Consider the following 25,015-nt stretch of genomic DNA (forward strand, 5'->3'; position numbering starts at 1 on the left):
AATATGTGTAAGTATCTGTCCCAATACTGATGCTTCCAGTGACAATAAAGCCTGAAAAGCTCATTAATTTCTTCCATAATGCCTTCAGGCGGGTTATAATGTGGAGAGTACAATGACATAAAAACACGTTTGATGCAACGATTCCAAAACCTGCATGACCAAATAGCAGATCTGAATTGTGGCCCGTTATCTAAAATGACCTTGTCAATGTGTCCGACTTCACATAAGAAATTTTTAACAAAGGCGTTGGTTACAGAACATCCAGTGAATTTGTCTAACGCTGTGTAGGAAACAAAATTTGAAGTAAGTTCAACACCGACGAAAATGTACGTAGGAATAATAGGAAACAATGGAGCACGATGTGAGATGCTAGACGGATTAGCTTTTTGACGAAGTTTGCAAATGGACAGAACTCTCCTAATTCTCTTTCCCATGTTGTTAAAATAACAAGTCGTGGACTAAAATGTGTGTAGCTGAAATGAATGTACTAGATGAGCTTATTAACAAAATATTCTGGAATACAAAGTACCCATAGCTTATCAACAGTGCAACGTCCCTATAATGTTCCGGAATTACGTATGGTCTGACGCAAAATTTTGTATGCTCACGAACACGAAATTTGTGCTGAAATACTTCAATTGTTCCTGTTTTGTGAGTAAAAACTGTGGAATGTGATTGTAGGATGTCAGGAAGGTCTTGCCCATCAGAGTCATTACAGTTTTCAATTGGTTGAATTTTTTCCTGGATTAAAATGTTAGTATCTAATACATCATCAGAATCACCACTGTCAGTACTCACAAAGTGATAATTGGTGTTAAATTCCGTCGAAAGTTCCAAACTGTGATCTGACAAAAGGTAAAGCTGATTAATTTCCTCGTCGTAGTTTGAAAGCCAATCTTCAAATTTCAAAGCTATTGACTCGCCTTCTTTCTCTAAACTTATTTCTACATCGTGAAAGTTTAAAATTGCTTTATACTCATTCAAAAAATCTACATCTAATGTAATATCCGTCGACAATAATGAAACCATAAGAAAATTCTTAAAATATCTGTGTCTTTTGCAAAAGAATTGTAAGTTAGTTTGTTGGTGTACATCTACACTTCTTCCAAAAATTGCCCCTTTTAATTTAATTTTATGTAAAGGAAGTGTGGGTGCAATTATTCTATTTGTTTCATTTACTGTAAACTTTTTCACTAATTACCGAAATAGGACTGCCAGAGTCAAGTGCTGCAGTAAATTTTGTCATTTGCTGTGATGTGAATTACAGGATATGCAGTATTGTTCTGTTTTATGTCATTTTCCTGGGATGTCCCTGATGTCTTCCATTTTCACATAATTGATAGCCATGGCAGCTACCTCGTCAGCCTCATGAGTACATTTTGTAGCTGCATGCGATGCGAGTCATTGCCTATTATCACTTCGTTGTGTTGCGTTGTTTCTTTGATTTGGAGGTCTAATTTCTACAATTTCAACTCGTCGAGAGGGTCCTGTGCTATTTGAATCACGCCAGTTGTGAATAAATTCAGGTCTGTTGACATGATTACAGCGTCTGTCGTCTCATCAGTAATTTTTGTAGTTTCTCTCTTGTCGATTAGGTGGTGGAGAATTTCTCCCGGAATCGTAACTACAGGATGGCATGTTGCGTCTGAAATCATTTTTGTCTCCCTTGATAATAATTATTCTGGTTCCCATATTGTCTATTTTTACAGTTGTCTCTGTCATAGTCATTAACACGGAAATGGGATCTGTCTCTGTAAATATTGTTATTCTGCCAGTGGTTGTCATACGCGTGGTGTCTCTTTTGGTCACAATTTACGTTATAACGGCAGACTTGTCGTGTAAGGTTATTGTTCCTGTCGTCACGAAATTGTGATGGATGTGACCTGTAATTGTTCTTGTTTTTCTGTTTTCGCGTCATGCGATTGTCAGTGTCGATTTCCAGTTGTTGCAAAAGACCCTTAAAAGCTTAGATATCATCATCTTTACAACGTCCAGTCAAAACATTGTGTCTTAAGTGTTCAGACAATTTAACTAAGCAAATGCAAATAAGTCCCGAGGAGCTGTATGGGCTTGACAAATACTGGTTCTTGTGTAACATATCTTCAAAATATTTTACAGGGCTGTAAAATTCAGACTGTTCGAAATGCTTCATCATCATAATACTGTGTTTTACTCGATCTTGTGTAGCTTGAGACCAATATGTAGAAAGGAAGGCATGACAAAAATCTCCTTCATTGTGTCAGTTGTGAATAACCGATCGCATTCTTACAGATGGTTCACTGTTTAAACTGTAAACTAAAACAGAACTCTGTCCGAACAGGCCTCGGAAGGCACAACGGTACCGACCGACCGCCGTGTCATCCTCCGCCCACAGGCGTCAGTGGATGCGGATATGGAGGTGCATGTGCTTAGCACACCGCTCTCCCAGCCATATGTTAGTTTACAAGACTGGACCCACTACTTGCCAGTTAAGTAGCTCCACAGTTTTGCCTCACAAGGGCTGAGTGCATCCCGCTTGCCAACAGAGCTCAGCAGACCGGATGGTCACGCATCTAAGTGCTAGTCCAGCCCGAAAGCACTTAACTTCGGTGATCTGATGGGAACCTGTGTTACCATTGCGGCAAGGCCGTTGGCTCATTTTCTAAATAGCCGCACATAAATTCTAATCTATGTTCTACTGCCCAATTAGGAGGAAAATTGATGAAGCCAAGCTTGTGGACATATGTCATTACTAGAGTTATTGAATGTTTTAAATTTTCGCGTGGTGAGCTTATAGTGAAAGTCATCGTGTCTGTGAGTCGCAAATCGGTCATTGTTACGTCGTGTCGGCGGCTTCATCTCAAGACTCGGTGCACCCTGCCGACTCCTTTCAAGATTTACGAAATACCATGTACTATTACTTTGTGGCTTTTCCGTATTTCTAAACCCCTCTTCCGTGTCGGAGCGCGAGTATCTTCTGAAATCTGTAATTTTTGTATCACCTGTGCAAACTTCCCGTCTTTCTCTTTTGTGTTGAGTATTGATGTGTTTCTGACACTGTTTAAATTTCCTCATTGCCTGTACTCGTCTGTGTCAGTATTGGCTACTGGTCTTGTATCATTCAAAACATCAAGTACCTTCGTAGATAAAATTTTAACTGATCCGAGAGTTCAGCTATTTTTTTCAATAATGTGCCGATTCCCTCCGTGCGTTTCTCTGAGCCAAGTTTTCGAGTGTCCATTTCTGTGGTAATCGTATATACTGCGTCCTTAAAGTGTTCCTGATGTTTTGCAAGTTGCGGAACCGTATTGGTAGATGCAACAGAGTCAATTTTAGCCTGCAAGGTATCGTGATTTTAGTGTTCAACGGTATGCAGTTCTTTTATTGCTGCTTGATGCTACTGTAATGTGTCTTTATGTCGCGAAAAAATAGGCTTAATATGGTCACAAATTTGTGTTTTTACATTTTCAGTAATGTTTTGTTATTTCGATTCGATTTTGGGTATCTCAGCGATTAAATCTTCACGTGTGTGTTCACGTGTTTGTTTAATTTCGTCAGTTGTGTGTAATTTTTGAAGTTGTGCTGTGTTTGTTTCTGATTTTGTTACACTGTGTCTGACCTTTGAAGCTTTTGGTCTGTTTTATCAAATGTTTGAATTAATTGCAATAACTATGCATTAGTGACTGAAACATGCTCCTTCGTATTTTTCGTCAGTGCATTTGCACCGGCAATATTCGTACTTGAAAATCAGAGAGTGTGTCTTGACATAATTGAGAAAATGTATTGATGCAAAGCCTGAATCTACGGTATTTGCAAGATTCTGTTCTGTTATTTCGCATTCCTGAGGCGATATATTACCGATATATAGATTATCAACAGTTCTTTGATCTCCTCTTTACTAGGTGGAGATGAGTTGAGCAGTTTCAAGGCACATACAGGGGATCTTTCTTTCGGTTCATCACAGTTAAGTAGGTTTTCAAAATAACGAGACATGATCGTACAGTTTTCTTTGTTGGTCAGGCCGAGCTTTCCATTTTCGTCTCTAAAACAGACTAGGGACTTGGTATACTTTCAAATTCTATTTGAACGTCTAATAGAAATCTCTGGCACTGTTTTTCCGGAAATCCTGATAGATTTTGTTCTAACTGCTGTTTCTCATACAATCGCTTAGCACTTCGTAGAGTTCCGGCTGCATATTTTCGAACTTCACGGAATACATCAAAGTCTTCAGGTCTTCTGGTCGAGCTCCACTTTTACCATGCATTAGTTCTTTGGGGCACTACCTCATCACAAACCTCAGTTCACCATCTATGCTTCCTCTCTTTAGCTGTCAGGACTCCAGTATTAGATGGTTGTTAGATCTTGGAGGCGATGCCCGTCCATTTGTGGGATTCAAATGTCTGTTGCTGGTGGTATTGTTCCAATACGTTTTGATTGATTTTGAGCTTCGCAACGTCATATTCATGAATTTTATTTCCGGTTTTCACGACCTTATTGGGAGGAATGAAATTCATTTTGATCTTGGAGGCCCGGGTTCCCGGGTTCGATTCCCGGCGGGGTCTGGGATTTTCTCTGCCTCGTGATGACTGGGTGTTGTGTGCTGTCCTTAGGTTAGTTAGGTTTAAGTAGTTCTAAGTTCTAGGGGACTAATGACCATAGATGTTAGTGATGGTGGTGGTGGTTAGTGTTTAACGTCCCGTCGACAACGAGGTCACTAGAGACGGAGCGCAAGCTCGGGTTAGGGAAGGATTGGGAAGGAAATCGGCCGTGCCCTTTCAAAGGAACCATCCCGGCATTTGCCTGAAACGATTTAGGGAAATCACGGAAAACCTAAATCAGGATGGCTGGAGACGGGATTGAACCGTCGTCCTCCCAAATGCGAACCATAGATGTTAAGTCCCATTTGAACCAATTTTTGATCTTGGAGAGGTAATGATCCGAGTCAAACTGGGAACCTCTCTGTACTTTAACATCCATTATTCCCTTAATTGCTCTCGTAGAGATTGCTACATGATCAGTCTGTTTCTCTCCACACACATTGCTTAGTGATCGCTAAGTCTTATGTTGACTTGGCTTGTATTTGTCAAATGTCGACATTATCTGAAGTTTGCAGGAGCGACACAGATTGTCGAGTCTTACACCACTTCTTTTAGTCATCTTTTGAGCAGGATACTTTCCAATTGTTGATCTGAATTGCGGTTCTATTCCCAGCTGAGCGTTAACGTCACCTAGTAAGATCTTTATGTTCTTAGATTGTATTTTCTCTAACTGTTCTTCAAGAAGATCCCAAAACTGTTAAATTTTCTCGAGATAGCGTCTGTTTTCTTCACTGATTGGTGCATGCGCATTTATCAGTGTGTATGCTTTGTTACCACAGCTGAGAGTTAGGATAGAAAGTATCTCAGAAGGACTGAAGAACTACTCGATTGAACTGACAACCTTCTTACGAACAACCAATCCTGTACCAAGTACAGGAAAGTTCTTACCTATTTTGACTACCCTTTTGCCTTTATAAAGCCTGTAATCTTCAATATCCATTGTGTCCTTATCTAGGTGTCTGGTTTCTTGAATGGCCCTGATGGTTATGTCATGTTTGTCCACCATCACCGTCAACTCTTTGTGTTCCCCAACTTTCAATAGAGAATTGACGTTGAAAGTCACAAAATAGAAGTTCAGTTTTGTTATGAATTTTGTGTGCGTAGCATCTACACTCCTGGAAATGGAAAAAAGAACACATTGACACCGGTGTGTCAGACCCACCATACTTGCTCCGGACACTGCGAGAGGGCTGTACAAGCAATGATCACACGCACGGCACAGCGGACACACCAGGACCCGCGGTGTTGGCCGTCGAATGGCGCTAGCTGCGCAGCATTTGTGCACCGCCGCCGTCAGTGTCAGCCAGTTTGCCGTGGCATACGGAGCTCCATCGCAGTCTTTAACACTGGTAGCATGCCGCGACAGCGTGGACGTGAACCGTATGTGCAGTTGACGGACTTTGAGCGAGGGCGTATAGTGGGCATGCGGGAGGCCGGGTGGACGTACCGCCGAATTGCTCAACACGTGGGGCGTGAGGTCTCCACAGTACATCGATGTTGTCGCCAGTGGTCGGCGGAAGGTGCACGTGCCCGTCGACCTGGGACCGGACCGCAGCGACGCACGGATGCACGCCAAGACCGTAGGATCCTACGCAGTGCCGTAGGGGACCGCACCGCCACTTCCCAGCAAATTAGGGACACTGTTGCTCCTGGGGTATCGGCGAGGACCATTCGCAACCGTCTCCATGAAGCTGGGCTACGGTCCCGCACACCGTTAGGCCGTCTTCCGCTCACGCCCCAACATCGTGCAGCCCGCCTCCAGTGGTGTCGCGACAGGCGTGAATGGAGGGACGAATGGAGACGTGTCGTCTTCAGCGATGAGAGTCGCTTCTGCCTTGGTGCCAATGATGGTCGTATGCGTGTTTGGCGCCGTGCAGGTGAGCGCCACAATCAGGACTGCATACGACCGAGGCACACAGGGCCAACACCCGGCATCATGGTGTGGGGAGCGATCTCCTACACTGGCCGTACACCACTGGTGATCGTCGAGGGGACACTGAATAGTGCACGGTACATCCAAACCGTCATCGAACCCATCGTTCTACCATTCCTAGACCGGCAAGGGAACTTGCTGTTCCAACAGGACAATGCACGTCCGCATGTATCCCGTGCCACCCAACGTGCTCTAGAAGGTGTAAGTCAACGACCCTGGCCAGCAAGATCTCCGGATCTGTCCCCCATTGAGCATGTTTGGGACTGGATGAAGCGTCGTCTCACGCGGTCTGCACGTCCAGCACGAACGCTGGTCCAACTGAGGCGCCAGGTGGAAATGGCATGGCAAGCCGTTCCACAGGACTACATCCAGCATCTCTACGATCGTCTCCATGGGAGAATAGCAGCCTGCATTGCTGCGAAAGGTGGATATACACTGTACTAGTGCCGACATTGTGCATGCTCTGTTGCCTGTGTCTATGTGCCTGTGGTTCTGTCAGTGTGATCATGTGATGTATCTGACACCAGTAATGTATCAATAAAGTTTCCCCTTCCTGGGACAATGAATTCACGGTGTTCTTATTTCAATTTCCAGGAGCGTAGGTTTAGGCTCCCCAGAATCCATGGGTCTGATTGCACTCCTAAGAGTGGTAGACGCCTTCAGAGAGGTACTGCCTGGGGTAGTGTCCTTTTTGTGACGACATTCCATGATGATTGGTTGTTCAAGCTAGTGTGGGCTGGACAAATCCTTCCCGTTAATAGAAACGAGGTTGTAAGCCCCGGAGCGCGATAATAGGCCGCACCTCTGGAGTCAGACGCCCTTCGCAGCCACTTCTCTGAAGAACAGACGCTGCTGAATGACGATAGTTCATCCGCTTAATCCACCGTTAGGACATGGTTGTCATCTTCCGCCTTCAAAACCGTTGACCATCTTCACCGTCATCCTGGCAGGGGCCCTCACAAGTACTAACAGCCGGGCCAGCTGAACCAAGGTTTTTAAAAAGGTGTTACTCCTTTACCACTCCCCCGTTTTTCTGGCTTGAGACAGACAGAGCCTGGCTCTGGCGGTGTTGATAATCACACTAATTTACAGAATAACACGCAAATTACAATTAGAAAACGAAAAATAAAGACACTAATATATCACTGAAAATAATAAATATCTAATTAGTTGCAAAAGCGACTGCGAGATACTTAGTGAAAACCCAAATGCATGCCACAACTACTTTGCTCATGACAATACAGTACAAAAAATAAGAAACTACATTTGCGCGCTAGCAGTAAACAGTGACTTATTTCTAATCATGCACTAATTATTCAAACTACAAGGAAATCAGAAGATTACAGTGAAGTATCCTCGTCTAAGTGTCGACGGGTGAAACTAACTCTTTAATTTTTTTTTTTTTTTTTTTTTTTTTTTTTTTTTTTTTTTTTTTTTTTTGCTAAACACTGACCTACAGAATTTTCCCTGACAAAGATAACTCAAACTTAGCCTATTCATTTATTACCCACAATATACAAGCCCATGGCAGTCTGAATGCTATACATTGACAACATGACTTCCAATAATTAACACAAGAGGATAGCTCTCTATTGCAAGAGATCCTAACAATAATAAAAATCGAAAAATATGAAATATAAAAACAGTATGAAACCACTTCCAACTCTGTTAACCGCCTAAACTGATTTCAATCACGAATCCCGATAGTACAGACCTCATTCTTTTTCATAAGTCACATAAAATCTTCATAACATGAACTACAGCAATTACAGCAAGTAGTAACAACATCAATCTAAATGAAAAGATTCTAACTACTATAGACACGAGCTACTAGGAGGCGTATGCTTTGTTGAAGAGCAAACAATGTATTTAGAAAATTTTATCTTATTCATCTGACATCCAGTTCCAAAATTTATATAATTGTCAATTCCATTACGCAGGCATTGTCAACATCCATGCTCATTCATTTCCTTGCATATTTTCGTATAAATACATCATTTCATTTCACTTTACATTGCGTGTCGTACCAACACAGAGTCTCCACTAAGAACATCACGTCCATGCGCATCCCTATCCACTCGCTATCTGCTAGTCCGTCCACCACAGAATGTCTCGCCGAGGGCGCACAGCGCTGTCAGCGGTATTAACACCGTCTATAGCGCAGCCAACATGCAAACAAGGTACATACACCCTTTACGAAAGGCACAGGCATCAAAGAGGCAGTTCTAAATTTGCGATGAGAATACAGGCAAGACACCTTCTTATGAGCTATATCTCTCGAGCAGGCGTTCAAAATTGCAAAATGGTGTAAGACGATAGAAATTATGAGGAATAGATGTAAGCTATAGGGAAGAAAAAATGGTTCAAATGGCTCTGAGCACTATGGGACTCAACTGCTGAGGTCATAAGTCCCCTAGAACTTAGAACTACTTAAACCTAACTAACCTAAGGACAACACACACATCCATGCCCGAGGCAGGATTCGAACCTGCGACCGTAGCGGTCGCGCGGTTCCAGACTGTAGCGCCAGAACCGCTATAGGGAAAGATGGGTAATATGCAATACGTGTAAGAACCAGCAGAGAAAAATAAGAACGGAAGACCAAGAAGGAAGTGTTCGGGTAAAAGAAAAAAGTGGGAACCGATGCAGCTTTTCTCCCCTACAATTAAGTCCGTACCATTGACGTATCAGTGACGGAAATCAGACAGTTTCGGCAGTGGGACTGAACTTCAGGGTGAAGATAAGATTCATTGATAACATTGCTAAAGTCAATGAACGGGTGAAAGAATTACGGCATGTACTTAATGAAATGAAAGTCTACAGAGCATAGACTACGGGCTGAGAGTAATGCATAGAAAGACGGATGTAAGGACGAGTAGCATGGAATGTCATTAATGATAAAAGTATCATCAAAATTGGAGGCTAGGAGGTTGACGGGATGAAGCAAAATAACACAAGACAGCCGAAACAGAGAGGACATAAAAAAACAAACTTGCACAGGCAAAGAGGGCCTTGCTGCGGACGGCCTAAATTTTTGCAAGATATTTCTGAGAAGGCATGAATGAAACCATCGACTGTGGGGTGTAGAAAAAGAGAAACGAGACCTCTGAGATATGATGCTATAGAAGGATGCTGAAAAAATCAGGTTAATTGATAAGGAATACAGAATTATCGTGGGCAGAAATATGTAGAAAACTGAAGAAGGGACAGGATTATGGAACAACTCTTTATGCAGCGATGTAATGTCAGCAAAAACACCTTTCTACTAAGTTTCAAAGAGTGGTTGATAAAGCTCTGAAGTGCTTTTATCTCAAATTGCCTTTATGTAGTTGTGTTATATACGCTGTCATTAGTCATCCACACATTCTATCACAACAGAATAGATATTGTTAATTCTTAGATATTGTAAATTCCAATTGTTCCCTTTATTCGAAACATGTCGATCCACTTCAAACAAAGGCTCAACTGTGATAATTAACAAAGCGCTCTCATTCTATGGATCATGAAGTACTGGGTGGTTATAATTTAAGGGCAACTACTAGCAGAGGTGCATTGGGGGGTTTGATTATCGTACGGCAGCGAAACTTGGGAGATATTCTAATGCATTAATACGGTACCGATTTACCCTGTGAAAAAATTGGTTCCAATTTTGTCCACCACGTGCTAATCTGGCGCTGTGAACGCAAGAAAGACGTATAGAAATGTTTCCAAATGTAATGGATTAGGAATGGGACGTGGGCAGGAAAGGTCAACCAAGTGAAAAAGGCTTAATGTTGATTTTATTATTAACCACCGCTTACTCAATTTGTCCAAAATAAGCACCGACGACTTTGACGAGGTACGGCATCCGTGAAACGAGTTGATCAGCAATTGCTCGCTGCAGTTCCGGTTGAGGCTGAGTTACGTGTTCCTGTACCCTGGGTTTCAGGTCAGGTAAGAATCAAATGTGTCCACGGTAAACGCGTTCTTTCAGATATCCTCATAGCCCAAAGTTATACGGATTCAGATCAAGTGATCCTTCAGGCCATGCATTTGGGAAACGTCTGAAGATAACACGTCCGTGGAAGGTTGCATTAAGCTGATGTTTCACACAGCGAGCAACAAGAGATGAGTGCTCCATATTACAAGAAAGGAGTGGTTTCCAAGAAGTTGCGCTCCTTCAGAGCAAGAATCACATGCTTCACAATGATGTATCGGTAATGTACAGACGTCACGGTATACCTGACAGGCCCTGTGGGTGTATTATCTTTAAAAAAAAAAGAACGGATGGAGAATAAAGGTGCTTATGAATCCACACCATGCGATGACATACGGCGAGTGCAATGGCTCTTCGTGCAAAACACTTGGTTTAATAGCATACCAAATTTGGCAGTTCTGTGTGTCCACTGCACCGTTTAGTGTAAAATATGCCTTGTCACTCCATAAACCGTTGCCCTGCCACATGTCATCAACTTTGATCTGTGCCAGAAACCAAAGAGCGAATTCAGGACGTTGATGCGGATGCGGATCCTCAAGTTTCAGTTGCCTCACCGTCTGGAAATCGTATGGGTACCAGTATAAAATAGGCTGCAAAACTTTCCGTATTTTTGACCATGCGATGCACAATTCTCGTGACATTATCAGGATACAGATTAGCTGCCTGTTTCTCAAGGAGTTCCTTGCGTGGGGGGTGAGTACCTATGTATGTAAATAACAGTATTCCATTTGAGTCCATACATGTATCACGACACTGCAACGAACAGATATTTGAATGTTGTGCAGGGACAGTTGAATTTAGTGAAACTAAACTTCTAATTGTTGTTGTTTATAGGTCTCCTAACTCTAACTTCAGAGCATTTCTGCTCAAACTAGAGAGGGTTATTGATTCACTTAGTAGGAAGTACCAGAAATTAGTTTCATGTGGTGACTTCAATATTAATTTTGTATATGTTGGTGCAAGAAAAAGGATGTAGGTAGATCTCCTAAATTCATTTGATCTGATGCAGATTGTATTTTTTCCAACTAGGTTGCAGGGGAAAGTAGCACAGCAACAGACAATATTTTTATTCATTCTTCATCACTAGATGGGCATTCTGTTAGTAAAAGCTTGAATGGCCTTTCAGACCACGATGCACAAATTTTGACACTAAAAGGCTTTTTTACTCGAACCGATGTCATATTTAATTACAAACTATGTAGGAAAGTTAATCCAACAGCAACAGAGAGTTTTTTAAACCTTGTCAAACAACAAGAGTGGCAGGATGTTTACAGTGCCGATAATATAGATGATAAATACAATGCTTTCCTTAATGCATTTCTCATGCTCTTTGGGAGATGCTTTCCATTAGAACGTGCTAAACGGGGTACTAGCAGTAATAGGCAACCCGGGTGGCTCACTAGTGGGATAAGGATGTCTTGTAGAACAAAGCGGGAATTATATGAAAATGTTAGAAGTAGTCACAATAAAGCTACAGTAGCCCATTACAAACAGTACTGTAAGGTGCTTAAAAATGTTATTAGGAAGGTAAAGAGTATGTGGTATGAAAATAGAATAGCTAATTCACAGGGTAAAATTAAAACCATATGGTCAGTTGTGATGGAAGTGTCTGGTCAGCAGCACAAGGTCGACGATATAAAGTCAGTGCCTGGTAAAAATATTTGTGTTACTGATAAATCAGATATATGTACAGTATTTAGAAATCTTCCCCTTCTAAAACGATATTTTTGGCTCAGAAACGGGCGGATCGGGCAGTAAGTGGTGTAAGTTCAGGAACCTCTTGTCGACCCCTGTTCACGAGTCTGGGTATTTTGACATTGGCCTCTCAGTATCTATATTCCTTACAGTCATTTCTTGTTAACAATATTAGCTCATTCCCAGGAATAAGCAGCTTTCACTCGGTTAATACTCGGCAGAAATCAAACCTACATATGGATCGGACTTCCTTAACTCTTGTGCAAAAAGTTGTGCAGTATTCTGCTTTATCGGTTTTCAATAAGCTACCACTCGAATTCAAAAATCTTAGCAGTAACCCACGCGCTTTCAAATCGAAACTGAAGAGTTTCCTCATGGGTCACTCCTTCTACTCTGTCGAGGAGTTGCTTGAAAAATTAAGCTGATTCTTATTGTATTGTTGATTGCGTTGACTTAAACTTACGGACTTTTTTCAGGTTCATAAACATTTATTTTTATCTGTTATTACTTTTATGTTGTAATTTCATGTACTGACACTTTCCATGACCTTAGAGATTTGCTCTTCAATTTGGTCCTACGGAACTTGACGTGTAAATAAAACAAAATAAAATAAATTGCACAGTTACTCGGGATAGGATGCGATAGGACACCTTACTCGTCCAGGTGTCACACCAGGCTCACCCATGTTTTCGAATTTCATTATCATCTTCTTTAAACCACTTAATGACTTATGGCCTCTCCCTAGATGTTCTCTCAATGCAGCACTGTAGCTGCTGCTGTTTGTATAGAACTGTTTCACTAATAATGCACTGCCTGTCTTCTCGATAGCCATACTGTTCACTCACGATATGGCTTGCCAAATGACAGCCTAGGTGTCATACCATCGTACAAACAGCGCACAGCTCCTTGTTTGCTTTTGATGGGCACAAATGGAACAAATGTGCTTACCGGCGTAAACTGGTTCCGCAAATCAACCACCGTTTCGCTACAATACGATATTTACAGTCCACACTGGACCTCCGTGAGTACCCGCACTTTAATTGTAACCATCCGGTATATTTCTCGGTGCATTGCACCCGGCATGCACACACACTTTCATACACATCAGATTTTTGTTTCTATCTCCAACAATGGATAACATTGTCCCAGGAATGTATTACAGTAATCTTAATAGCCCAGTTCCGAGCCAAGGTTTTTGGGAGGTTTCCATTGGTTGACAAGCGGATACCAGGTGTGTAAATACCGTCTTTAATATTATCGATTGCTATCCCATCTCACCCATCCCAGCCTAATGGGATATTTAACAGTATTTAAAACAGGTCGCTCTACTGCCTGGGGTAAAAGAGGAACAGTCGTTGCCCACTTCCATTCCGTCTAATATTTAGCTATTAAGATCCTGACTGTCCATTTGTAATTACTTCAACAACTGACCCCACCTTCAGGGAGACGGGATGAAAAGTATTTAAAAAATACTCATCGCAACTACTGATACGGTGTAGGAACAAAGCACATGTTTACTATGTCAACGACTTTATCCAGTATACACATGAAAACTTGTACCTATGCGTACACTAGAGTTTCGTATTATCTGGTACATATTGTCCCACAATTATATTGTTTCTTTAGAGTGTGTATAAATCACTAAAAGTCACTATTTACAATGATCTGAAATTACAGACTAATATCGAGGCCAGGAGTTAGTCTGTTGATCCCGTCACCACCAGGAATTTATTTGGATCACCAGAGAAGCTTTCCTGACTTCTTGAACTACACGGTGAACAGTCTGCTTTCCAGCACCACAATCACAACTTTGTGAATCTATTTTCATTCAACTGCGCAGAGAACAGGCGTACGTGCCTGTGTCTTAGTTAGGAAGCGATTAAATGATGGGTGCGAATTGAAAGCCAGGTGGCTTGATCGATATGCACGGCATCTTAATCTGTTTTGTCGTAGCATTAACCTACCACGTGTGTCTTCTGCAGTCATTAGTAGTAAAGCCGTTCCCTCCTACTATTCCTGCAGGTCGCAGGTGTGGGCAACAAGAACGATATTTTCCCTCATCGATGGTTGGTATGTCTTCGTGGACCGGGAGTTAAGGATTGTTTTAGTTTTTTGTACTCTGGTATAAGTGAACATTCCCACCGCAGAGATGGGTGTGGTATGTGGCTAAATATGGGTAGCCAGAAAGTAGGTGTAGATCTCATTGTACCATTATAAGACGCATGATGTGGGTGAGCCGAGTGTCCACTAATCGTGGGTTAACGCTATTCATCCAAGCTGGAGAGCAATATTGCCAACACTTTAAAGTAAACCAAGAAGAGCAATAAGAAGAGAGAAGAAAATAGTGCGGCGCTTCACGAAGGAATTATCCGAACTATCTCCAAACACGTCTTCGTTGGTCGTCGGGGCTTAATTCGAAGCGTGACTCAGCACTGAAGACAACTGTACTCAAGTTCATGAGATTCCAGGCCAACGACGTGTTTGGAGACGCCCTAGACAATGGCCGGATATCATCCTGACTGTCGCCCGCACGTGTGGCTCGACATCCAGGAGTGATAGTCTGGGGTGCCAGGACACCAATGTTGCCTTCAGCGGCATCCTTACAACACAGCAGTACATCGATATTATAAGCCTAGTTTTGTTACCCTTCATGGCGAGCCCTGTTGGGCTTACATGTTAGCAAGGCGAGAGTTACTGCTGCTTTTCTTCATGCTTACCAAACACTACCGTGGTCCGCGAGGTCACCGGATCTCTCCCCAGTTGGAGCCTTATTGAGAGGGCCCTTCAACGATCTCGGGATTTTGACGATCTAATATGCCAGCTGGACGGAATCTGGCACTATATCTTTATGGAGGACATATAAAAACTCTATCAATCAGTGCCAAGCTGAATAGCTGCTGCATAAGATTCACAGCTGGACCTACGTGTTATTGATTTTTTTCAATTGGTGAAGCACTTTCTCTTGAATGACTCATCCAGTGTTTCTGATATTGTGATCATTTGTTTGTTAGTTCCGTCCCATTCGGATAGCTCCATTATGGTAACTCGTTTCCTTTTTCCCCAGAGTGTATTTGCGGTTTTTGTTATGTTTGAGTAGCCTTCCTTCAAAGCAGTCGGTACGCTGTTTGTTAGCCCATTTTTGTTCAGGTGCAAAGATGAGACTTCTGTCCTAGCGACACTTGTCTACAACCTCCATTTGCGAAAATATTCAGCAATAAGTAATAAATCTTTGGTATTTACGGACCCGACACCTTCAAGATTTCTCTCCCTCATTGCTAAGCGAACAACAATATACTGGTAAATATTTGTGGCAAGGCAAATTCTGTAGGGGGTCATCCCACCAAAGGTATGTCGAATTAAGACTCCTGCTCCGCTGTTAGCTTATGTGAAATTTGTGTATAGAATGACTGTCGAAGTGATCTTTACTTGAACAGACGCTCTGCCTCTACCGGTAGGGAATTGATAGCATTATCAGAAAATTGCGATCTAAGGTGAACGTATGCTGCAATTAACCGACTTCACTCTACGTATACACAAAGAAATACACTTTCACATAGACCAGATATTACAAATTTTGTTGGGAACGTGTAGTGTTAATATCGTACTCAACTTTTTCGGGAGGTTTTCCTTGGTTATGAGCAAATGCCATAAGCGAAAATATCCTCCCAAATATTCTCAATTGATGCTCCCTGTGCAATACTACCATGACCGATATTTGCCTGAAAAGACAGCTGCAATTTGCACTAAAATGCTGGGAGACGACGCGGCCATCTGGATGCACTTTCAACAACCTGACTTATGCCTTGACCATACTTTCAGTTTTCGTCAACATTACGAGTTCCGACTTCCTATCATTTTCAAGGCAGTTTTATGTCGGTCACATAAAAAAATTAGATACACTATAGCACGTCAACATTCCTGAGCACGAGACAAGAGCAGTTTGCAGATGACGTGATACAGCGTATCTAATCTTTTTCCATACATCAAAAAAAGTTTTGCATCACCTCGGTTCACAGAAAACTGGAATACAGATCAACAGAATAATCATTTCCGCCCCTTTTATTGCTGATGAAAACCACACGTTGCATATTGTACCACAATACAGTGAGACCTTCACTGGTGGTGGTCCAGATTACTGTACACACCGGTACCTCTAATACCCAGTAGCATTTCATCTTTTATTGATGTATGCCTGTATTCGTCGTGGCTTACTATCCACAAGTTCATCAAGGCACTGTTGGTCCAAATTGTCCCACTCCTCAACGGCGATTCGGCGTGGATCCCTCAGAGTAGTTGGTGGGTCACGTCGTCCATAAACTGCCCTTTTTGATCTATACCAGGCAAGTTCGATAGGGTTCATGTCTGGAAAACATGCTGGCCACTTTAATCGAGCGTATCGTTATCCTGAAGGAAGTCATTCACAAGATGTGCACGATGGGGACGCGAATTGTCGTCCATGAAGACGAATGCCTCGCCAATATGCTGCCGATAAGGTTGCACTATCGGTCGGAGGATGGCATTCACGTATTGTACATCCGTTATGGCGCCTTCCATGACCACAAGCGGCGTACGTCGGCCCCACAGAGTGCGACCCCAAAACAGCACGGAACTTCCGCTTACTGCACGTGCTGGACAGTGTGTCTGCCAGCCGGTGTGGCCGAGTGGTTCTAGGCGCTTCAGTCTGCACCGCGCGACCGCTACGGTCGCAGGTTCGAATCCTGCCTCGGGCATGGATGTGTGTGATGTCCTTAAGTTAGTTAGGTTTAAGTAGTTCTTAGGGGACTCATGACCTCAGATGGTAAGTCCCATAGTGCTCAGAGCCATTTGAACCACTTGAACAGTGTGTCTATGGCGTTGCCTCCAAACACGTCTCTGACGATTGTCTGGCTAAAGGCATATGCGACACTCATCGGTGAAGAGAAGGTGATGCCAATCCTGAGCGGTTCATTTGGGATGTTTTTGGGCCCGTCTGTATCGTGCTGATTGGTGTTGTGGTTGCAAAGGTGGCCTTGCCATGGACGTCGGGAGTGAAATTGCATGCAGCCTATTTTAGACAGTTTGAGTCGTAAAACGACGTCCTGTGGCTGCACGAAAAGCATTATTCAACATGGTGGCTTGGCTGACAGGGTTCCTCCGAGCCATAATCCATAGTTAGCAGTCATCCACTGCAGTAGTAGCCCTTGGGCGGCGTGAGCGAGGCATGTTATCGACAGTTCCTGTCTCTCTGTACCTTCTCCATGTCCGAACAACATAGCTTTGGTTCACTCTGAGACGCCTGGACACTTCTCTTGTTTAGAGCCATTCCTGACACAAAATAATAATGCAGATGCGATCAAAAGGCAGTATTGACCGTGTAGGAGTGGTTGAGCGATAGGCAACACGAGCCATGTACCTCCTTCCTGGTGGAATGACTGGAACTGATCGGCTGTCAGACCCCACTGCAACTGACAGCTGCTGCTTATGCATGGTTGTTTACATCTTTTGGCGGCTTTAGTGGCATCTCTGAACAATTAAAGAGGCTGTGTCTGTGATATGTAGTGGGAAGAGGTACAAGGCATCATATTAAGACTCATCCGAGCTTTCGAAGTGATTTATTGTTTCCAACTACAGTGCCCCAGTTCCTCTCTATCTGCGTCACTGGGTCCCACAATTCTGAGGACACCACTTCACTGTCTGCTAAATGGCTTGGCGCAGAATGGCTGCCTCAGAAACCTGTGCACGCACTGCTGTATGTCGGCCTTGTAAGGCAGCGAGTTGTGGCGTCATCAGGATGCCGGCAGTCGTCTCGGAGGTCGGTTCCCGTGCTGACTCAGCGCCGCTCAGTATGAGCCGCAGGCGGCCGGCTGCGTGCTTCTCGCCGGCATGGCTGAGATCGTAGGGACAACAAGCACCCACGATCCAGCATCCGAATGTGCGGCCCTCGCCTCGGGATGCCTCCAGCATGTGTTGGAAGCCAGGACGACTGCCAGCGGTAGTGAACCGTGAAGTGGTCCGCTGCTGGCTGGCTACGGACCCTGCATCAGCCTCAAAGGGTCGAACCAGCGACCTACCGTGTACTGGAACGCTGGCGCCCCATCTGCTGCTGTGTGTAGCTGGTGGTGTGACATACCCTGCTGTCCAGTAGAGCTGCCACACTTGAATGAATCTCGTTAGAAACCTGCACATATTAATATGCGACTGTGCACCTCTGTTTTTCCCATGTGCACCGCTTCACATCACGTACTCATAACATGCTAGGTTGGCCAGTGGGCCCGTTCTGCCTGTGACGTGCAAAACCACTAGGCTTCAGCAATTGGACTGCCCTGTGGCCTCTATTCTACTTCACAACTGTTGGTATGCATAACTCACTGCAATCTGGCCTGCACCTGGCTGTAACTTGTGCTCAGAATATTGCACAAAACTAACTTTCCCTATCCTAAACGGTGGTGCCGCTACAGATACAATATCCACAGTCAATGTCTATCTTCAGGAGGTTTATCAATGGGGGTGATGCAAAACTTTTTTTGATGTGTTTATATGACCGACTGACTTCGAAAATGACAGAAAGTCGTAACGCGTAAGGTTGATGAAAAATGAAAGTTTGATCAAGACATAACAAACTTATTAAAAATGCCTGAAAAATCCCTGAATATAAAAAGGCTCTTTACTCGAACGGATGTCTCTAAGTAGGATATTTGTCTATAGAGTTACAACAGCGTGCAAAAGTTAACGACGAAACTAAGTTTCGCATGATGTGTAGCTGGCCAGTAACATAGGTCGATGTTACTTGGCCTGTACATAGAAAGAAGTGTAATGTAGTACAGAAGATAACCGAATGAAATAGTGAGACGAACAGAAATGACGCTTTTATTCAAAGACAGTAATTATACTGAAGTTTCTGTGAATTATGGTGGCCCACCAGGCGTTGAAAAGGCAGAACATGGATCTTAATAGGGTGTGTGATCACCACAGACAGCACTGCATGCTCTGCGGCGTACTACCACGCTGGTCACGAGGTCAGTAAGTAGTTCTGATGGCGGGGCGCTCTGTTCCTCCAGCAGCGAGGTTGGCAACTGCCGGATGATCGCTGATGCTCGTGCAAGTGCTGCAGCACACCTCCCTAACACATCCCACACGTGCTCGACAGGAGTTAAGTTGGGCAAACCGGCCGGCCAGTCCATTCGCCAAATATCTTCTCGTTGCCGGAGTTCCTCCACCTGCGCTGCTCGGAGTAGCCACACGTTATCATCTATAAAAATGAAGTCAGGGCCGAATACAGCTATTAAGAGCCATGGCGGACCGGTGCAGTGTCTGAGTAATGTTGACCGATGTGCACCAGCAAAAAGCCAGTGTTGGATAACGTTCCTGGGTGCACTGTGCGTCCCCTGCTCACGCCATATGAGGGTACGTCTTGCAGTGTAGAAAATAATCGTTTTGGTGTTCTAGAGCCTATGCTGTGGGGAGGCATAATGTTGCAGAGACCACCTTGCATTTAATTTCTTTTAAAGAGCCGAAAAATTTTTGTTCAAACTCATTCACAAAAATCTCACCTGAAATTCCTGATACGGAATTTCCCGTGGCCAGCCTATCGTCTTGCATAAAAACCTTATCGTTGATAACAAAAGAATTAAAATCGAACGTGAACTCTAATACAGCGAAAAGTTTAACGATTTCATCGATGCTCATTGACCTGTTTCTAATAATTTCCAAAGTTTCTGTAATCGTTACGTTGTTGTAAATTGCTCACGACGTCTAATAAGGACAGGATGGCGTCTTCTGGAATAGCTATATCCTCCACTTTGCTTGCTAAATACATGGAATTTATTACATTGTAAGCATGCTAGAAATTTTACGCTGACTTCAATTTACGGTATTCAGGCGTTCGCTGCTTCCCTACCACTGCAAGTAAGCCGCACAGATTTATTCCTTATGTTGCCAAATTCTTAAGCTCTTTTCCAGAAGTTAAAGACAAGATGATCTATTACAGACTGTATGTTGACGACTCCATCCTACTCTTTAAAGGAAGGGGAGATTAGGCATTCGAAATGAGGGGGCTTTAAACGGGCAACATCCAATAATGCACTTAACATTAGAAATGGAGGGTAATGGAGCAATTAACTTTTACATTTGACTGTAAGGAGGGAAAGAGGAAGACACGCTTTCGGCGTGTTTATAAAGAATACATGCTCAGATACTATCACAGGAGCGACCTCACGCCATCCAAGCCTACATAAAAACTTTTATGCAATGTACCACAGAGCCCTGGAGATGCCTCTCAAGGAAGAGGAATTACGAAGAGAAGTAGATAATATTAAGAAAGTTGGTACAGGTCATAGATATAGGACACGAGATGTTATGCGTATGTTTAATAAAATTAAAAGCAATTTTGCCAGTACAAGTGAAGAGAATTGGAAGATTAAACTGTGGCCGAGTGGTTCTAGGCGCTTCAGTTTGGAACTGAGCCACAGCTACGGTGGCAGTTTCGAATCCTGCCTCGGGCATGGATGTGTGTGATGTCCTTGGGTTAGTTAGGTTTAAGTAGTTCTAAGTTCTAGGGGACTGATGACCACAGATGTTAAGTCCCATAGTGCTTAGAGCCATTTGAACCATTTTTTAAGATTAAAGTTAGGAAGGAATTTGTTACCTTGACATACAACTGAAAGACATGACAAAAGGTTTCGAAGAAACAGTGTCGTGGCATTTCAAAATTAAAGACAAATGGCGCATGGATTACAGCTTAGCCCCATTGCGAGAAGCAAAATAAATACACAGTTCCCAGCAGTCCGGCCTCTCGGTAATCCGGCCCACGTCCAGCCTTCAGTCGCTCAAGCAAAAATGACTCATACAGGAATGAATTCTCGTGTGCAACAGTGTTGTTAGCTAATTACGGTATTAAACAAAGCTGTACATACTTGATGTTGTGCTTTTCCTTACAGTTCATTATCATGGTTCTAAAAGGATATACATTATGCTAGACCTCAAGCGGAAAATCGAAATTACAGATGAGCTGAAGTGAGGTTCTTCGCAGAAAACATTTCTGCTGAGTACAATGTTGGACGAGCAACTATTTCTGGCCAAAATTTGACAAACCAACAGATAATCAAAAGCGTACGGGAAAGTTATCATGAAAGTGATGAAGAGCACATAAGAGACAACATGAAGATACTGTATATAACAGTGCTGCTGCTGAAGCTGCAGACATCTTCCTGGAGAACATTATGCCACACACAGAAACACGCAGTACCCATGTAATGCTTGTAAAGCCTTTGCTTGATAAATCACGCTGCCGTCACTTATCGTTGCTGTGACAACTAAAAATCAGGGGCGTGTTTCGCAGCGGGTGAAATTACTCCAACTATGCTCTCGAGGAGTAAGTTTTTTACGTTGATGAATATATCTTTCGATTTAACAAAGTATAATTCCTATATGCTTAAGCTAAAGTTAAGACTCTCTCAATAACCCAGCACTTCCGCTAATCCGGCACCAATATGCGGAAGGAATGGCCGACTTACAAGAGTCTAATGTATTGCAACTCCGGAGTGTGCAGAATCAAATGCATGGACTGTGATAGGTATTACATAGGACAGATGGAGCGAGATTTCGAAATGCGGTACAAGGAACATTGCAGTCGCAGTTATCGGACAGCGTTTCGAACACATGTGAAAGATAACAAACATGAGGTCAGCACAATAAGGGAGAAAACGAAAGTGCTATACATACCTCCGCATCTTTTATTTTAATGTGCTGGAGGAACTAAAATATTACGTCAACCAAGGGAAAGACCGAAATAAACTACTTAATGGGAAAAGTGAATTCATACACAGTATCTACTGCGAAATTTTCGACGACTTGTTATAGCATTGATTTGGGATGATGTGGGACGCTCTACCAAACATCAGTTGCAGTGGCCCTCAGCACGCGGCGGTTAACTCGAAATGGAAGAGGAAACTTCAGCCTGGCTCAATTCTAACTATACGACTGCCAAATTAACAGAAGAGTACTCTGCAATATTTTAAGTTTCTTTTAAAGTTTAACGATATTAAATCCCTCATTGTTTATATGCTGTGAAGAGCGTCTCTGTGTATGAAGTATTTCAGCCTATAGAGGGTATTCTTGAGCGCTACTGGCACTATGATCGCCAAATGGAAGGAGCAGAAAATATTTCTGGATGTCTTACAGCACTTTTAAAGTTGTTGTTAATGTGCTCATCGATATTTCATTTGTTGCATTTAGGGACATCTTTAATGCATTATATCAGTCCACAGAGGGCACTTTCGAGCGCTACAAAGATTGCACCAGTTAGGATTCCCATCAAATAATTAAAAAAAATTGATAATTGTCTCATGAAGTTCTTTTAAAATATTTTAATGCTATTAAATTTCACACCAGTGCTTTATGCTACAGCTATGAGCATTTATTATGAATTACAACGGTCCTGTCTCTCCAAATAGCGGGCGCTTTTGAGCGTGGTAGCTGTTAAGTTATCAGGTTTCTTAAAAAACCTAGTGCATGTCTAGTTCTGACAGTGAACTCTGAGTTCCACATTTGACAGGCTACTCTGTAACCGTAACAAATGGTATGTTGCAGTAATTTGTATTGTAACTAATTTCCTCACAATCTTGAAGCTTCCTAAACTTAAATTTTAAAACATTTATGTTTTGCGCCAGTTGTAATTACATTAAAAAAATTTGTAATAGATCTGAAGATGGTCCTCTGGTCCGAAACCGGTCATATGAGAATGAACGAAAGCGATCGGAGACTGAATTTGGACAGTTATTTAGTTGGACATCAGTATGCCCAGGCAACATTATGCCTACCCACACCATAGTATCTGGAGCCCCAAAACGAGCATTTTAGAGAATGTTGGATGTTCCCTCAAATGGCGAGAGCTGGGGAAACGAACTGTTCCGAGGAATATTGGCGAACATTATTTTTTGGGTATTCCAGGTGTTATGGTGTGGGGAGGCACAACGCTGAATGGCCATACCGACCTTATAATCTCTGAATGTGGTACACATAGGTCAACATTATTGTGACACTGTAGTCATTTACCACGCTCGTCTCTTCATTGCTGCATTCCGTCCTGCCTTCATTTTTATACATGACAATATGCGACCACATCGAACAGTGCAGTTGGAAGAGCTCTTGCAACGAGAGAATACTTGGCGAGTGGACTGACTTGTCGATTCGTCCGACTGAAATCCTATCGAGCACACGTAGATTCGTTGGGAAGACATATTGCAGCACGTCCACATGCACCAGTAACCATGCAGCAGTGGTCAGCCGCTCTGGTGGAGGAATGGAGCGCCCTACCACAAGAGCTCCTTGCCAACTCTGTGGTCAGCATTGGAGCAAGCGGCAGAGCATGCACTGCTGCCATTGTTGCTGCTGTTTGTGAAGAGTGCAACACCGAGAAGGAATTACCCGAACAGCGCCACACTTGATGGAAGTGGCGACGGGTGTGCAAGCAATATGTGATACATTTTGCAGCGAGACGGGATACACGTAGGCCGAGCAGAGCCCTCTCGTGTCGGTCGGACAGGGTCGGTGTTGCGCGTAGTGTAGTCGGTGCAGAGCTGTCACACAAGGTGGAAACAATACAGTGAGTGCCAGTATGCTTTGTCGACGCCAAAGAGAGCCATATCGGCATGCGAGCGAGTTCGAACGGGGCAGAATGATCGGTCTCTGGGAAACGTGGTTGTCATAGCGTGACATTTCGCCTCGCACATGGCATGCTGCTATGACGGTGATGCGTGTGTGGAATCAGTGGATAGAGGAAGGTCGTACGCCTCGACGAGCGGGGACTGGACCACGGAATATGACCACAGCACGGGATGCTCATCATCTTGTCTGCACGGCCATCACGGACGGTACAGCGTCATCCACAGTGTCGGCTCGTCGCTGGAGCACGGCAACAGGTGAGAACTTGTCTGCATCGACGGTTCGTCGCCGTCCGCTGCAGGTTGGACTGGTTGCACGCATGCTATTACGTCGGCTTCCATTGTCCAGAAACCACAAGCTCTTCCGATTACAATGGGCACGTGAAAACCGTCACTGGGGTGCTGGGTGGCAACACGTAATCTTTTCGGATGAGTCCCGCTACAACGTGTCCTAGGGTGATGGCCGCATACGTGTCGGGCGGTACCGTGGTGAGCGCAATCTGGAGGGCTGCATTGTGGAGCGTCACAGCGGACAAACATCGGGTGTGATGGTTTGGGGCGCCATTGGTTACAACAACCGATCTCGCCTTGTACGTATTGCGGGAACTTTGAACAGCAACCGGTACCTAACGGAGGATGTGAAGCCTGAGGTACTCCCCCTGCTACAGGCATCTCCTCAGGCCACATTTCAAAAGGACAATGTCCGGCAATTATTGCGAGGAATGTACAAGTCTTCTTCCCCAGATTTCTCGCTCATCGAACATGTCTGGGATATGGCTGGTCACCGTCCTCCAGTAACTGGTCACGGATTTGTGGGTTCGGATACAAACTGTGTGGTCGGAAAGCCCTCTGGAACGTATTCAGAACCTTATTGACTCAATGCCACGGCGTATAGCAGCTATAATTGCACCGCATGGTGGCCACACGACGTACTGAATAGTAGGTCTCAGAGGACATGTACAGATTTGAAAATGTAATCATTTGTTACTTGTCATGTACCTAACCTGTGGTATTAAATAAATTGAATTAATGCCTTTCCTTCTTCCACAAACGATAGTGGAAATCGCAGTAACTTGAAGTGTACTTATTTTCTTTGAACGCGGGCATAATTTCTGACCGCTCGTAGCGTATTTCTTTCTCTTACCTCATGTACTACAGTGTAGCATTTCTTCCTAGCAATGGCCTAAGTTTCATC

Source organism: Schistocerca nitens, chromosome 1 (genome assembly GCF_023898315.1).
Source record: "Schistocerca nitens isolate TAMUIC-IGC-003100 chromosome 1, iqSchNite1.1, whole genome shotgun sequence".
In the NCBI taxonomy this organism is placed as follows: domain Eukaryota; kingdom Metazoa; phylum Arthropoda; class Insecta; order Orthoptera; family Acrididae; genus Schistocerca; species Schistocerca nitens.